The following is an 11,990-nucleotide window of genomic DNA, read 5'->3' as shown; positions in this document are numbered from 1 at the left end:
TGTATCATGCATATATATATATATATATATATATATATATATATATATATATATATATATATATATATATATATATATATATAGGCCTATATATATTAATATGAGCTCTAATAAATCAAGCAGCTTATTGCCTTTATGACAAAAAACAAATGGTAGCTGCAGTGAGGTTAATGTAATTAGTAATAAAACAGATAGTATTAGTTACCTCACAAGTTAAAGACAGTTACAAGTACTATGGACGTTTCGACCCAAGGTCTTCGTCAGCACACCCCAAGGTCTTCGTCAGCACACAATGTGTGCTGACGAAGACCTTGGGTCGAAACGTCCATAGTACTTGTAACTGTCTTTAACTTGTGAGGTAACTAATACTATCTGTTTTATTACTAATTGCCTTTATGACGAATATAGTGGTAATTATATTGGCCACCTATTTTACGTTAATTAAGGAACCGGTTGTTACACCTGACCTATATTGTGTTAGCTAACACACATACACTTGCAAGGGCATCCACTCTATCACCTTATACAATGTTTACCTTTTAAATCGAGCCGCGTCACAGGTCAATCAAAAACTTTGACTTGATTTACGCATGGGACGACTTGACCTAGCAGTAGAGTCACGAAAGTGTCGAGTTCGAATCCGGGTCCAGGTCAGTAGAACTTTCAGGAGTCAACCCAGCTTTGAAGGGTGCCTAGCTCATGTTAGGGAAAGTAAAGGCTGCTGGGCATAGTGTTGACCACACCATCCCTTCATATGTCAAGAAACATCTACTTCATCTGCCCAATGGATCGCTTGTTCGAAAAGCAATTTGTGCTTTACTTTTACTTTTTCCAATGTATATATTTACAGTAATGAGAAGGGGAAGAAAGGCCTATATATATATATATATATATATATATATATGTTACGGTCAAAGCCCGAAGTCGGCCAATGCTAGGATTGGCCGGCCAATCCGCGCATTGGCCAATATCGCCTCCCATAGGTAGGTCAAAGTCCGAAACTTTGCTTGATTTCGGCCTTTGGCCGGCCAATCCGCAGACTGGCCAATGTGGACCGGCCAAAGTCTGAAATAGCTCTTCATTTCGGCCTTTGGCCGGCCAGTCCGCGGACTGGCCATGGTGGACCGGCCAAAGTTTTAATTAGAAGATCATCTGGCTAGGGACGACCGGCCAAAGTCCTAATTAGAAGATCATGAGCAGATTTTGGCTTTTTATGCAGTAAGGATCATGAAATTAAGTCTTTATTGATTATTAATTACAGTAAATGACAGAAATATTCAAATTTTTTATTGTACTATAGTCTCAATCTATCAATATCATCATTTGTTACAACGAGTTGAACTTTTATGGCATTTAGAATTACATAGCAGCTTGTTATTTTTACACTGGAAGCGATTTGTTGTGCACTTAATTGTGCAATTGCTGCGAGTGTAGCCTTGGCCCCCAGTCAATGATTGTGAAGATTCGATGGTTCGTAGAGATTTTTCCTCAGTGCCAACTGACGACTTTATGGGCAGTTTTTCGTGAATAATTGAAAACTCACTTCTAGAATATATTTGTTTTAGAACACCATTGTCACCCACTTCATCATCTTTAAATTTTGTATTTGATGTTTTAAGCATCTTAGCACCTTGAGTTTGCAAGCCAGTATGAGCTGCTGATCTGTGTTCCATGATGTCTTGTTTGTTGTGACACAATCTGAAGGTAATGTTCCCACCGTACCCTTCGTCTGCTTCATTGGGTATTCCACAAATAGCAAGGACATCGTTGCCACAGGATCCAAAAGAATGAGCTGCACTACAATGTTTTTCACAAACTATACAGAATCGGTTGGCCACAATATTGTCACGCAACTGGTCTGGACGTTCCGCCACGGCAGTAGATGTGTTAGCTGAGGATGTCGTTGCATCTATGGCAACCTCTATTTCTTGTTCAATGTTCTCAAGGTCTTCCTCAGTAACTATTTTTTCGAGAGCCCATATATGGAAACTAACATGGATTTACATTTTTTTCTTTTGACAGCCATCTGCTATGTCTGTCTCATGGTCTGACGGCCCTTTTGATCCATGTCGCCTTGCATATAGAATGCTATACAAACAAGAGCTAAACAATACGTTACTCTCAATGAAAACGCACCCAGAATAATGAAAATGCGATCACAACTTAGTCTAGATAGAACATTGGCCAGGACATCCCGGCCAGTGCGCGCATTGGCCGGCCAATGTACAAAATACGCTGTCAAGTTTAAGCTCTTCGGACTTTGGCCAGTACGTCCCGGCCAGTGCGCGCATTGGCCGGCCAATGTACGAAATACGATCTTAGTTCTAAGTTCTTCGGGCTTTGGCCAAGAGAGCCGGCCAATCCGCGGATTGGCCGGCCAATCCTAGCTTTGGCCGCACTTCGGGCTTTGACCGTAACATATATATATATATATATATATATATATATATATATATATATATATATATATATATATATATATATATATATATATATATATATATATATATATATATAACCCCAAAGTCTTCGTCCATCGTTGACATTATCAACAGTCAGAAAAAAATGTCTAACACAGTTTAACTAAAGCCCATAAGAATGTTGTTATGAAAATGACAACTAAACTAAATTAACAAACGGGAGTTTTTGACCCCACCACCAAGTAGACCACTTATCAACACCGATCCTTCAACGAGGTATTTCCTGGGCCCGGCTATCTCAACTTCAAGCGGGAATTACCCAACAGGAACCATTTTTTCCCCAGACCGAACGGCCGACACAGTTCGGAGAATGAGAGATCCCTGTTCAGGTAAACTTACTCGTAAACAAGCACAGGCAGTGGCGTGGTTAGGTTGGGTGTCACCCGGTGCGGCATCTCATGGTGTCACCCTCCCCCTTTTTTCACTTTAAATTTTGTTTATCTCTAGTCGGTCGTTAATACAGCCGGGGGTAACATTGTTTTCTCTATTGTTTGCATGCCCACGTCATGGTGTTACCGCGTTTCCCCCTTGTCGGGATCATACATTTGTACTTAAAATAGTTTTTAACTCTAATTAATCATTTATTGAACTGTCAAAAAACATGTATTATATATATATATATATATATATATATATATATATATATATATATATATATATATATATATATATATATTGCATATAGATTGCATTTTTTTCTCGTGTCACCCCTATATAGTGTCACCCGGTGCGGTCCGCACACCCGCCCCCTACTTGCGACGCCTCTGAGTACATGTACACACATTCAAGACAAAACACTGTATACTGTCTGGTTTGGTGTGACACATAAACGTCTGTATATAAAGTTGAAGTACTGCATACATGAAGTTGAATACATGTATACAAAAATGGCTGCATGCATTTAAAGTTGAAAACAAGTTGAATACCTACATAGATAGATGAATGCCTGTATACACAGATGAATGCATGATTTTAAAGTTAAAAGCATGCAAACTAAGTAGAGTGCATGTATGCAAAGATAAATGCATTTATTTTAAGTTGAAAACAAGCATACCAAGTTAAATACCTACATACATAGATGAATGCCTGTATACCAGCTTTGTATTTTAGTAATTAACGCAGTGGTATGTAACCGTTAAACCCATATGCGTGGATTATTCCTTTCTTTCTTTTTCTTATTTCTTAAATGTAACAGAGAAGGGAGTTTCTTCCATCCTGTTTAAGTATTACGTGTCTACTTGTACCATATAATTATATATGTCCCGTTTACTCCAATTTCAGCTTGCATCGCTTCCTTGATGTTCTTGAATAGCTATAGTCTAACCAATGAACACTCGGAATTTAGTGGTCAGGTGGGAATGCGTGTGGTGATTGGTTGGTTTAGAAGTCACGAGTTATGACCTTTGACACGCGATCTCACCCTCCAAGCTGGGTGAGTAATGTTCACATTGTTGTGACCAAATATGACGTGTGTGACGAGTGAGTTCAGGAACTAAAAAATTTTTTTCAGCTAATGAATAATAAATCTTCTATACATTTTTAATTTAATTTTTTAGCAGATATTTCTTTTAAAGTTAACGTTACTATTCTCAAATAAAGAATTGATACTTACTTACATTATGATGCCCTTCGAGGAACAAGGTAGATTATCTGGTAAAAACGTGACAAAGTATACACTTCTTCACTGTTAAAGAATTCATAACTTGCTATGCTTGGAAAATAAATAATTTAGGGGTATAGTGCTCTGTGATGTTAGGGAGATTACGTGTTTCGGGGAAAGAGGCGGAGGGTGTCTGCCTTTCAAGATGATCATCAAGCACTTTTTCTTGGGTGTTATACGATTAGATCTCTATTGAGAGTTTCTACTTGTTCCCCACGCACGTTGTAGCCTACCTAACAAGTTAGGAATATGAACTCAACAGTTTACATTAGTTTACAACATACTTCTCTAAGGGGAATAATTCAGTTTAATAACTTTCAAAATCGCAGGGCAACTGAGTAGCGTACCCTTTTACTAAAAATATTAAAAATGTAAAGAAATATAAAAAAAAAATTAATAAAAACGTTGGTCTTTTAAATATGTAAGAGATCTCATAAAGTACTAAATCTTTGACATATCTTTCCAATTTTACTTTTTAGTCAGCAGTACATTTTTATGTGAGGATTAATAAAATTTAAAATAAGAATTCACGGATAAATAAGGGAGGTAACTATGCTTGTTTAAGGGACATGATACAAGATAAAAAAATTAAATATTTACATCAAAGTTTAAAAATTAAAATCCATAATTGTGCTATTTAAGTATTCATTCTTTCTTTACAAAAAGCAATAATATTTTACTGCAATTGAGATAGTTTAAGCAACTCTGATTAATTTTTCAAAACAAATATTTAATAAGACGACAAAACGTTTTAGAGAAACCATAGTTTTAAACTATAAGCTTTTCATAGTCGTCTCATTGTTTCCCCATATTTGTTAACTCTGGTTTCTCTTCACAACGCGTAAATCTTTCGCCTTTTACTAAAGATTTCCGTGGAGAGGAGCATAATAATGAGTCTAAAATACTATTTTTCAAACCCTACTTTGTAGGGTAAACAAATAAAAATGAATGAGTAGTTCGTAAATCCGAAACAGCAGGGTGTTTCGCCATTCGAAAATGTAGGTCTGTAAATTAGAGTATACGGTTGATATAAATGACAATTGGAATGAATGCAAAATAGCAGCCATTTCTGGATACGTATTCTATTCTAAAAAGCTACAGTAGTAAGTATACGTTGAAACAAAACCGACATAAAACAAGCTTTAATTGCACAAAATTAAGAAAATACATAATATAACATAGCAATACAAGAACAGGTTGATAAAATGTGCTATAGATTTTATGTATGCCCAAATCATTTAGAAAATTAGAATAATCATTACATTTATTTAGTTGTATTGCTAGCTAAAACGAAAGGATTGCAAGAAAGACAATTCACATAATTTATTTTTGTTATGAATTTTATTTGTTACCTCCCTTACACTATAAGCTGAGGAAACTAAAAGGTAGGCCTTTTTTTTTAAATTTAGAATAAATAAAACATTTCTCAAAAAAAAAAAAAAAAAAATATATATATATATATATATATATATATATATATATATATATATATATATATATATATATATATATATAAATTTCTGTTGAGAGGAGCATAATAATGAGCAGAGTTTCTTCCAGGCATCTCTTCGGGGGGGGGGGGGGCGAAGCCCCCCCCCCCCCCCCCCCCGAAAAATTTTTACCGCCCCCCCCCCGAACGAAATGAAATTTATATAATTTATATAGAAAATATATGCTTTTAACAGTGTCCGCCCCCCCCCCCCCCCCCCGAAGAAAGTCTACCGCCCCCCCCCCCCCCGAAAATTTCAAGTGCCCCCCCCCCCCCCCCCCGGTGAAAAAAGTCTGGAAGAAACACTGATAATGAGTCTAAAAGTCTATTTTTCAAATCATACTTCGTAGGGTAAATTATTCGTTTTAAAAATAGTTTACTACGATAGAGTTAATATATCCTTATGTAATCGCCTTTAACATCCCCTACCTCAAAGTCACATCAATGGATCATCAATAAAACGTAATTTCCCCCCCCCCCCCCCCCCCTGCCCATCGTGGAAAAAATTTAAGTCCTTGTTTATAGTGAACATTTTAGCAAAACCAGATCAATGTTTGTTCTATTGATCAAACATTTTTTTTTTATTTAATTTAACTTTTTTTTTCAATGTGTAATTTTTAAAATGCCAACGTGTGATATCACGATAATTTTTAGTTTCGCTTCAAAAATTAATAGCTTAGCGAGAGTAAGGTTTGTGAGGATGGATATATTTTCGTGCGTCGGGAAAGTAGAGTGAGTGGGGCGGGGGGTTGTCTGACATTATAGAATAGCCCTGTTTTATCTCATTATCTTTTCCCCGTTCGTTCCCAAGACGCATGGGACAGATGAATTTGAGTTCATCTACGTAAATGGCCTTGCACTTCAAGGGAAGATTGTGTCCTGCAATAAGCCCAGCATGTTTTGATTCTCTAACGTGAGCCAGGTACGGCCTATCCATCAGGGCTGGGTGGACGGCCCACATTATCAAGGCTGGGTGGACGGCCCACATATCAGGGCTGGGTGGACGGCCCACATATCAGGGCTGGGTGGACGGCCTACCCATCAGGGCTGGGTGGACGGCCTATCCATCAGGGCTGGGTGGACGGCCCACATTATCAAGGCTGGGTGGACGGCCCACATATCAGGGCTGGGTGGACGGCCCACATATCAGGGCTGGGTGGACGGCCCACATATCAGGGCTGGATGGACGGCCCACATATCAGGGCTGGGTGGACGGCCCACATAGGGCTGGGTGGACGGCCCACATATCAGGGCTGGATGGACGGCCCACATATCAGGGCTGGATGGACGGCCCACATATCAGGGCTGGGTGGACGGCCCACATATCAGGGCTGGGTGGACGGCCCACATATCAGGGCTGGGTGGACGGCCCACATATCAGGGCTGGGTGGACGGCCCACATATCAGGGCTGGGTGGACGGCCCACATATCAGGGCTGGATGGACGGCCCACATATCAGGGCTGGATGGACGGCCCACATATCAGGGCTGGATGGACGGCCCACATATCAGGGCTGGATGGACGGCCCACATATCAGGGCTGGATGGACGGCCCACATATCAGGGCTGGGTGGACGGCCCACATAGGGCTGGGTGGACGGCCCACATATCAGGGCTGGGTGGACGGCCCACATATCAGGGCTGGGTGGACGGCCCACATATCAGGGCTGGGTGGACGGCCCACATTATCAGGGCTGGGTGGACGGCCTACATATCAGGGCTGGATGGACGGCCCACATATCAGGGCTGGGTGGACGGCCCACATATCAGGGCTGGGTGGACGGCCCACATTATCAGGGCTGGGTGGACGGCCCACATAGGGCTGGGTGGACGACCCACATATCAGGGCTGGGTGGACGGCCCACATATCAGGGCTGGGTGGACGGCCCACATTATCAGGGCTGGATGGACGGCCCACATATCAGGGCTGGATGGACGGCCCACATATCAGGGCTGGATGGACGGCCCACATATCAGGGCTGGGTGGACGGCCCACATATCAGGGCTGGATGGACGGCCCACATATCAGGGCTGGATGGACGGCCCACATATCAGGGCTGGATGGACGGCCCACATATCAGGGCTGGGTGGACGGCCCACATATCAGGGCTGGATGGACGGCCCACATATCAGGGCTGGATGGACGGCCCACATATCAGGGCTGGATGGACGGCCCACATATCAGGGCTGGATGGACGGCCCACATATCAGGGCTGGGTGGACGGCCCACATTATCAGGGCTGGATGGACGGCCTACATATCAGGGCTGGATGGACGGCCCACATATCAGGGCTGGGTGGACGACCCACATATCAGGGCTGGGTGGACGGCCCACATTATCAGGGCTGGGTGGACGGCCCACATAGGGCTGGGTGGACGACCCACATATCAGGGCTGGGTGGACGGCCCACATATCAGGGCTGGGTGGACGGCCCACATTATCAGGGCTGGATGGACGGCCCACATATCAGGGCTGGATGGACGGCCCACATATCAGGGCTGGATGGACGGCCCACATATCAGGGCTGGGTGGACGGCCCACATATCAGGGCTGGATGGACGGCCCACATATCAGGGCTGGATGGACGGCCCACATATCAGGGCTGGATGGACGGCCCACATATCAGGGCTGGATGGACGGCCCACATATCAGGGCTGGATGGACGGCCCACATATCAGGCCTGGGTGGACGGCCCACATATCAGGGCTGGGTGGACGGCCCACATAGGGCTGGGTGGACGGCCCACATATCAGGGCTGGGTGGACGGCCCACATATCAGGGCTGGATGGACGGCCCACATATCAGGGCTGGATGGACGGCCCACATTATCAGGGCTGGGTGGACGGCCCACATAGGGCTGGGTGGACGACCCACATATCAGGGCTGGGTGGACGGCCCACATATCAGGGCTGGATGGACGGCCCACATATCAGGGCTGGATGGACGGCCCACATATCAGGGCTGGATGGACGGCCCACATATCAGGGCTGGATGGACGGCCCACATATCAGGGCTGGATGGACGGCCCACATATCAGGCCTGGGTGGACGGCCCACATATCAGGGCTGGATGGACGGCCCACATATCAGGGCTGGATGGACGGCCCACATATCAGGGCTGGATGGACGGCCCACATATCAGGGCTGGATGGACGGCCCACATATCAGGGCTGGATGGACGGCCCACATATCAGGGCTGGATGGACGGCCCACATATCAGGGCTGGATGGACGGCCCACATATCAGGGCTGGATGGACGGCCCACATATCAGGGCTGGATGGACGGCCCACATATCAGGGCTGGATGGACGGCCCACATATCAGGGCTGGATGGACGGCCCACATATCAGGGCTGGATGGACGGCCCACATATCAGGGCTGGATGGACGGCCCACATATCAGGGCTGGATGGACGGCCCACATATCAGGCCTGGGTGGACGGCCCACATATCAGGGCTGGATGGACGGCCCACATATCAGGGCTGGATGGACGGCCCACATATCAGGGCTGGATGGACGGCCCACATATCAGGGCTGGGTGGACGGCCCACATAGGGCTGGGTGGACGGCCCACATATCAGGGCTGGGTGGACGGCCCACATATCAGGGCTGGGTGGACGGCCCACATTATCAGGGCTGGATGGACGGCCCACATATCAGGGCTGGATGGACGGCCCACATATCAGGGCTGGATGGACGGCCCACATATCAGGGCTGGGTGGACGGCCCACATATCAGGGCTGGATGGACGGCCCACATATCAGGGCTGGATGGACGGCCCACATATCAGGGCTGGATGGACGGCCCACATATCAGGGCTGGATGGACGGCCCACATATCAGGGCTGGATGGACGGCCCACATATCAGGGCTGGATGGACGGCCCACATATCAGGGCTGGATGGACGGCCCACATATCAGGGCTGGGTGGACGGCCCACATATCAGGGCTGGGTGGACGGCCCACATTATCAGGGCTGGGTGGACGGCCCACATATCAGGGCTGGATGGACGGCCCACATATCAGGGCTGGATGGACGGCCCACATATCAGGGCTGGATGGACGGCCCACATATCAGGGCTGCGTGGACGGCCCACATAGGGCTGGGTGGACGGCCCACATATCAGGGCTGGGTGGACGGCCCACATATCAGGGCTGGGTGGACGGCCCACATTATCAGGGCTGGATGGACGGCCCACATATCAGGGCTGGATGGACGGCCCACATATCAGGGCTGGATGGACGGCCCACATATCAGGGCTGGGTGGACGGCCCACATATCAGGGCTGGATGGACGGCCCACATATCAGGGCTGGATGGACGGCCCACATATCAGGGCTGGATGGACGGCCCACATATCAGGGCTGGGTGGACGGCCCACATTATCAGGGCTGGATGGACGGCCCACATATCAGGGCTGGATGGACGGCCCACATATCAGGGCTGGGTGGACGGCCCACATAGGGCTGGGTGGACGGCCCACATATCAGGGCTGGGTGGACGGCCCACATAGGGCTGGGTGGACGGCCCACATATCAGGGCTGGATGGACGGCCCACATATCAGGGCTGGATGGACGGCCCACATATCAGGGCTGGATGGACGGCCCACATATCAGGGCTGGATGGACGGCCCACATATCAGGGCTGGGTGGACGGCCCACATAGGGCTGGGTGGACGGCCCACATATCAGGGCTGGGTGGACGGCCCACATTATCAGGGCTGGGTGGACGGCCCACATATCAGGGCTGGGTGGACGGCCCACATTATCAGGGCTGGGTGGACGGCCCACATTATCAGGGCTGGGTGGACGGCCTACATATCAGGGCTGGGTGGACGGCCCACATTATCAAGGCTGGGTGGACGGCCCACATAGGGCTGGGTGGACGGCCCACATATCAGGGCTGGGTGGACGGCCCACATATCAGGGCTGGGTGGACGGCCCACATTATCAGGGCTGGGTGGACGGCCCACATTATCAGGGCTGGGTGGACGGCCTACATATCAGGGCTGGGTGGACGGCCCAATTTATCAGGGCTGGGTGGACGGCCTACCCATCAGCGCTGGGTGGACGGCCTACATTATCAGGGCTGGGTGGACGGCCTATCCATCAGCGCTGGGTGGACGGCCTACCCATCAGCGCTGGGTGGACGGCCTACCCATCAGCGCTGGGTGGACGGCCTACCCATCAGCGCTGGGTGGACGGCCTACACATCAGCGCTGGGTGGAATCAAGCAGTTTACTGTGTTAAATACGAATTGATCCCTGCTCTAAGATTGTACTTTTCTTAGCCTTAGTGTGTCCCTAACTTTGTCCCCCACGTATGCTGTACCTAACGACTCAGGAATATGAACAACTCAATCGTTTAAAACATATTTTCTAAGGCACGTAAATATGTTTAATCACTTAAAAGAGAAACACGACATTTGAGTAGTGTACCCTTTCAGACCAGACCAGTGGCGTAGCGAGGTCGGGTATCACCCGGTGCGGCAATTAATGGTGTCAACCCCCAGAGGCGGATCGACCCCCCCCCTCAAGTTTTTCTCTAAATATTTTGCAATTTTTTGCCTTGGTGTCACCCCCCTAAATGGTGTCACCCGGTGCGGTCCGCACCCCCCCCCCCCTCGCTACGCCTCTGGACCAGACCAACCATGATGAAGATGAAGTAGAGCCAGTGTTTCTTCCAGACTTTTTTCTTCGGGGGGTGGGGGGGGGATGGGTGTGTGTAGGGGGGGGGGGGGGTTGCACTTGATATTTTCGGGGGGGGGGGTCTACATTTTCCGGGGTGCGGACACTCGTAAAAGTATATGTTTACTATATAAATTCCATCTCGTTCGAGGGGGAGGGGCGGTAAACTTCAGGAGCCCCCCCCCCTCCCCCCCCCCCCCCCCCCCCCGAAGAGATGCCTGAAAGAAACTCTGAGTAGATCTAGTCTACTCTGCTATCGAAATGTTATCGTTTGCTGTGGTCAGCACTGCCCACTGCCCTTTACTTTTACCAGAACTAGCTGGACAGTGACTCAGTGCGTGAACCAAACGTGAGATTTCTGGGCAGCAATCGTTCGCTCTATCACTCGACCAGCTATTTTCGTTTATGCTTGTAGTCTTATTCTTTGATTTTTCAAATACATTGCAAGATTAAAAATACGTTTTTCTTGACTACGCAACGTTTCTATTAAGTCCATTCTTGTATTTCTGCTTATTTAAATATAATATGTATTAAAAACAGAAGATTATTTTTTTTAGGGTGGAGGCGAAGGGGTCTGTCGTTTTATGAAGATTGGCTCGAGAAAAAAGTTTGAATTTGTGAATGAGCCGTCACTGTGAGTGTTAATTTGAGTGAATAAAATAGCAGATGTAATTCC

The 11,990-nt window shown here is 47.0% G+C and overlaps 1 non-coding gene across 1 annotated transcript; it reads left to right on the top strand.

The window, feature by feature from the left end:
- The first annotated feature begins 4,956 nt into the window (after window positions 1-4,956).
- On the top strand, window positions 4,957-5,072 carry LOC131942816 (U5 spliceosomal RNA). Its single transcript, XR_009386814.1, has one exon. It is a non-coding gene; the product is annotated as a U5 spliceosomal RNA (small nuclear RNA).
- The last annotated feature ends 6,918 nt before the right edge of the window (window positions 5,073-11,990 follow it).

The sequence above is a fragment of the Physella acuta genome, unplaced genomic scaffold, assembly GCF_028476545.2.
Source record: "Physella acuta isolate Inbredline_101_S28 unplaced genomic scaffold, ASM2847654v3 ptg000426l, whole genome shotgun sequence".
NCBI lineage: Eukaryota > Metazoa > Mollusca > Gastropoda > Physidae > Physella > Physella acuta.
This window is presented reverse-complemented; position numbering and strand designations above follow the sequence as displayed.